The sequence below is a fragment of the Pleurodeles waltl genome, chromosome 12, assembly GCF_031143425.1.
Source record: "Pleurodeles waltl isolate 20211129_DDA chromosome 12, aPleWal1.hap1.20221129, whole genome shotgun sequence".
In the NCBI taxonomy this organism is placed as follows: domain Eukaryota; kingdom Metazoa; phylum Chordata; class Amphibia; order Caudata; family Salamandridae; genus Pleurodeles; species Pleurodeles waltl.
This window is the reverse complement of record NC_090451.1, coordinates 705,802,997-705,809,344: the sequence shown is the minus strand read 5'-3', so window position 1 is coordinate 705,809,344 and position 6,348 is coordinate 705,802,997.

Below are 6,348 nucleotides of genomic sequence, written 5' to 3'. Positions count from 1 at the left end.
CCCCGTGAAGTGACCTCCAGGCAACTCTGCCACCAACCTATCACCACCGGAAATCCCAACATCCAGGCAGGGGCGCTACACGAACCAGGCACTATCTGGAACCCCAACATCCAGGCAAGAGCGCTACATGAACCCGGCACTATCCGGAACCCCAACGTCCAGGCAAGAGCGCTACATGAACCCGGCACTATCCGGAACCCCAACGTCCAGGCAAGAGCGCTACATGAACCACTATCTGGAACCCCCTCCCAACAGCTCACACCCCCAAGCCAGTTTCCTTTGGTGCTTATCTGCTGTTTTACGATTTGTGTCTCGTTCTGACCTGAAGCGCCCTGATGGCTCTGGGCTAAGTTTGTGCTACAGAAAACTGTAAAAATAAAATATAACAAATAAAAGTTTGGTGGACCGATACGATACAGACATAGACTGATGAGCGTGGCAGCGACAGAGGCGCGGGAGCGAAAGATGGCCAAAGATGGAAATTTGACTGACTCGGCCTCAGCCCTACCAGCCAAACCTCAAACATAGCCACCCTTCACACCACTCCTTTTGTTAAGAGTTTTTGTGGACGATCACTCAACGCACATACATTAATCATGCTATGCTGCTCCTATCCATCTTTCCACACCCCTTTTCCATCTCTCCTGGTACCCACCCACCCCACAGCGCCTTGAGGTGACTTTATGGTAGCACAAAGCTCTATAGGAATCACTAGCAGAACTCACTGTAGTAACCTTAGGCCACTGTGGCCTGTTGCTGCCCTGAGCCCAGCCAGGCCGTTTTCACTCCGGAACCAGGTCGGTTTCGGAAAACCACAGGCTGGACAAGTAGGAGGGCCACCTGCTGAACGATGCTGCACCGGAGGTCGGGTCCCCCAAGGCCAGGGGGCTGCGGGTGCAGTGGACCTTTAGGCGACAGGTATCTTTGTCCGGACCTTTTGTGGTCAGGGGGTCCCCTGGATTCACACTGCAGTCGTCGCTGTGGGGGACAGGAGAGGTCAACCCAGGGTGGGCACTTGCTCGGAATCGCCTGGGGATCCTCTCTATTCGGTTGGGCCACCTGGATACGGGCCGTGGGCGTCGGGTGCAGAGTGGTCAGGACTTGGGGATCCAGGGAGGCTCTGCAGTCCTTAGATGTAGTTTGTTCTTAGACAGGGCCGCTGTCCACAGGAGTTCTTGGTCCTCCTTGATGCAGGCAGTCCTCTGGAAGCTTGGCAGAGGTCGCTGGACCTGCAGGACACATCGCCTTCTTTTACAGGTTCTGTGAAGCAGGACGCAGGCCGGTAGGTCTGGGGGGTAAGTCAGTTTTCGTCTCCCTTCTCTGCTGGAGTTTCGTCTTAGCAGTCCTTCTTCTTTTCTCTTTCTTCTTGTGAGGTTGCCAGGAATTTGATGATCTGGCTTCAGGGAAGCCCTTAAATCCTGGATTTAGGGGTGTTACAGGGGTCAGAGGGCAGTAGCCAATGCCTATTGTCCCTGAGGGTGGCTACACCCTTCCTGTGCTCACTGTCTTTGGGGAGGAGGGTACAACCCTAACCCTATTGGTACCTGCCCTCCAAACTAAGATGGAGGATTCTGCAGAGAGGGGGTCACCTCAGCCCTGGACGCCTTAGTGGGGGTCCTAGCTGGTGTGGTCACTCCACCCTGTTTTCCCTAATTTTCCCAGCGGGCTTGCTGCCAAAGGTGCAGCTTTGTCCATGGGGTGGGCATCTCCACTAGCTGGAGTGCCCTGGGGCACTGTAGCATGAGACCTGAGCCCTTGTGGCTCACCGCCAGGTGTTACAGTTTCTGCAGGGAGAGCTGTGAAGCACGTCCATATGGGGCAGGCTTTGTTTCTGGCCACAGACAGCACAAAGGCTCTCACTCCATGGGGTCAGAAACTTGTCTGAAAGTGGCAGGCTGGCACAGACCAGTCAGTCGTACAACAGCAGGTTGGCTAACATACAGGGGGCATCTCGTAAGATGCCCTCTGTGTGCATTTTTCAATAAATCCCACACTGGTATCAGCGTGGGTTTATTGTGCTGCGAAATTTGATACCAACACTTCCCAGCTTTCAGTAAAGCCATTACGGAGCTGGGGAGTTTGTAATGACAAACTCCCAGACCATATACTCAATATGGCTACGATGCACTTACAATGTCTAAGAATGGACTTAGACACTGTAGGGGCATATTGCTCATGCAGCTATGCCCTCACCTGTTTGATAGTGCACCCTGCCTTAGGGCTGTAAGGCCTGCTAGAGGGGTGACGTATCTATTGCACGGGCAGTGGTTTATGGGCATGCACCCTGAGAGGGGTGCCATGTCGACTTTGGCTTTTTCTTGCCACTAGTACACACAAGCTGCAAAGGCAGTGTACATGTGCTTGGTGAGGGGTCCCCCAGGGTGGCTAATACATGCTGAAGCCCGTTGCAACCTTTCCTGGCCACAGGGTCCTTGTACTATGGGTACCTTTTACAAGGGGCTTAACTGTGTGCCATGAGTGTGCCAATGTTGGTATCAAGGTACAGATTTTGGGGAAGAACCCTGGTGCTGGGGCCTGGTTAGCAGGACCACAGCACACTCTCAATCAAAGTTGGCATCAATAGCAGGCAAAAAGTGTGTGTGTGGGGGAGTTAACCATGCCAACAAGGGCACTTTCCTACAGTAGACTTTTGGCCATCAGATCCGCAGTCCTCCCAATTGTTTATTGGACTAAATTGAAATGTCAATCATGGAAACACAGTTTTTAGTCACATGCTCTCGTTTGTCCAAGATGAGTACTCTTGGGCAATCACTTTTTGAACAAAGGCCTATACTCCCTCTTTGGCAAGGCTGAGGGTGTTTAGAATCATTGAAAAAGCTGATAGTATGGGTGTGGTAAAATAAGTGGACTGGATATTACCTGGGAGAGGAGAGAAGTGCTCAGTTGCATGGCATATTAAACAAAAACCATGTGCTGAAAATGCACACCCCTGCAGCAGGTAGCATTCTCGGGTCTACTGCTTGACTGGTTGATCCTGGGCAAATCATACTCTTCCTATATCTCTGTCCACTACGCTGACAATATGTCAGCGCTTTGAAACATGCTTCAGGGAAAGATTCAATGTCAATGGGACAATCACAAGGCCAGTCTCCCAGCACGGTATTCACTAACACATTCATGGCTGTTTATCTGCAGGTGCGTGTGCTTGCATCTCAGTAGATGAGCGTGCACATGATGCTGCGTGATGCAGTACTCCACCAGCCCGCCAAGTTTCCAATCATCCATACGTGATGACCTGCTCCGGGGGCCCTATTACAGAAAGTGCCCCAGGGGCACAACTGGTGTATCTGCCCGCTCTGTGCGCCCCTGGGGCATTTTGGTATTACAGAAGGGGCCACAGACGCGCGTGCGGCCCCTTCTGCAATACTGATAGTGCTGTTGCACACATAGCAATGCTGTCAGAAGGGTGCATGCCCTCATTTGCTTGGGGGCGTGGCCCCGTGCAAATGAGGGACTGACTTTCTTTGTGTATGCGCTCATGCCGTATTTCGGATGTGGGCGTTGGAGCAAAGAACTGCCAGCAGGCACACTGGAAGTGTGCCACAGATAGGTGGTACACTTTCAGTGTGCCCCTGGAGGCTGCCCTCCGGAGGGAGAAAAGTGTATCCCATGGACCCCCACCCCAGACGTTCCCTTGGAGGCGGGTGCAGTCACTTATTCCCCCGCATGCAAATAGACTCCTAATTCCTCTTTAAAATGTAGGTGGGCTTCCACCTGCACAGTGAAACACGGAGCCATTTTGAAGCAGCCACTCCGTATTTCACTTCAATGTGGAGCCCTGGGGGCAGCGCATACTCTGTAATAGCCGCTCTTTCCATTTTTGCGCGTATGCTGCACCTATTACACGGTGCGCTTTGGTGCAAACAGGAAAAGCGTGGCCTATGTGTAATAAGGGAGCAGGTGGTTTTCTTTTCTTTGAATTCTGGGACTTGTAGTCTTGATTATTTAATTATACAATCCTATCCTATCTCTTACCGCAAATGGAACAAAATCTCCAAGGAACAACTGATCTCCAACCTCGCCCAAGCTCCACCACCCATTACAAACGACCCCAACGCCGCCGCCCTCAACCTTACACGTTGGCTCGACACATGCGCTAACTCCCTCACGCCTCTCAAAAAAAGCAAAAACACCCGCACCAACAAAACAGCTCCCTGGTTCACCGCAGAACTTCCAAACGAGAATGCCGGAAAATTTAGAAAACCTGGCGACAAGAACCATTAGCAAGCAACTTCTCCGCCCTCAAATCAGCCATGCGCAAACACCACCAGCTCATCCAGACCACCAAACGTTCCTTCTACAAAGAACACATAGAAGACAACGCACACAACAGCAAAGAACTTTTCACCTTCATTAAAGGACTCACCAAACCTAAATCCTGAACCATCGACCCTCCACACTCTCAAGACCTCTGCGACTCCCTCTCCAGCTACTTCCATCACAAGATCGCAGACATACACGAAAGCTTCATATCATTGCCACCCACCACCGACGCAGCACCTTGCTGCACCATCCTGCTGAACACCTGGACCGCCACCACCGACAAAGAAACCAGCAAGACCATGAGCTCCATCCACTCAGGCTCCCCAACAGACCCCTGCCCTCACCACGTCTTCAACAAGGCTAGCCAAATCATCGCTCCCCAACTCCGGGCCGTCATCAACATTTCCATCGAGACTGCAACCTTCCCAGATATATGGAAACATGCTGAAGTCAACGCCCTGCTCAAAAAACCCAAAGCAGACCCGAAGACCTCACAAAATACCAACCTATCTCTCTTCTCCCCTTCCCCGCAAAGGTCATAGAGAAGATAGTAAACAAACAACTGTCCTGCTTTCTGGAGGACAACAACATACTCGACGTCTCCCAGTCTGGATTCCGCAAAAACCACAGCACCAAGACCGCCTTCATCGCCTGCACAGACGACATCAGGACCAGACTGGACAAGGGTGAAACCGTCGCCCTCATCCTTCTAGACCTCTCTGCAGCATTCAACACCATATGCCACCAAACCCTTCGTACACGCCTTTTCGATGCCAGAATTTGCTACAAAGCCCTGGACTGGCTCACCTCCTTCCTCTACGAAAGAACCCAAAGAGTTCGCCTCCCCCCATTCCGGTCCAAAGCAACCAAGACCATCTGTGGGGTCCCCCAAGGATCCTCGCTCAGCCCCACCCTCTTCAATGTCTATATTGCTCCGCTCGCCAGCATCGTCCGCCCCACGGCCTCAACATCATTTCTTATGCCGATGACCCCCAGCTCATCCTCTACCTCATGAGAAATCAATCTACCGCGGCAACCTACATGAACAACCTACATGCTGGACTCTTCGCCATCGCTAGTTGGATGACGGCAAGCCACCTCAAACTAAACTCAGGAAAAACAGAAATGATCAGCTTCGGACCCAACAAGACAGCATGGAATGACTCTCGGTGGCCTACCACACTAGGACCACCCCTGACCCCCACCACCCATCCACGCAATCTCTGCATCATACTTGACTCGTCTCTCTCCATGACTCAGCAAGTCAACTCCATATCATCCTAGTGCTTCACCACCCTCCGCATGCTACTCAAGACCTTCAAATGGATTCCAATAGAAACCAGAGCGGTCACCCACGCCCTCATCAGCAGCAGACTTGACTACGGCAACGCCCTCTACGCAGGGACCACTGCCAAGCTTCAGAGAAAGCTCCAGTGCATCCAGAACACTGTTGCATGTCTCATCCTCAACCTCCCTCGCCACAATCACATCTCCGCCCACCTCATATCCCTACACTGGCTGCCCATCAACAAAAGGATCACCTTCAAAATCCTAATCCACGCACACAAAGCCCTCCACGACACCGGACCAGCCTACCTCAACGAACGAAGCAACTTCTACATCCCAACTCGCCAGCTCTGTTCCACCGACCTTGCCCTCGCTACAGTCCCCCGCATCCAACGCACCACCTCCGGTGGCAGATCCTTCTCCCACCTCACCGCCAAAACCTGGAACTCCCTCCCCACCAACCTACGCAAGACCCAGGACCTCCTGACTTTCAGAAAGCACCTCAAAACTTGGCTGTTCGAGCAATATCTCCCCCCAACATACCCCCCACCCACAGCGCCTTGAGACCCTACCAGGTGAGTAGCGCGCTTAAGAAATGTGATCGATTGATTGATTGATATAACCAGGACTCAAAATCCCAGAATGCAAAGAAAAACCTGAACTGAAGCAGGTCATCAGGCATGGGCCTGGGAAACGCGGAATGTCTCTGCTGCAGCACATCCCCCCCCCCGCCCCCCCCCCCCCCACCCCCCCCCCAGTAGCACCTCTATCACAGCT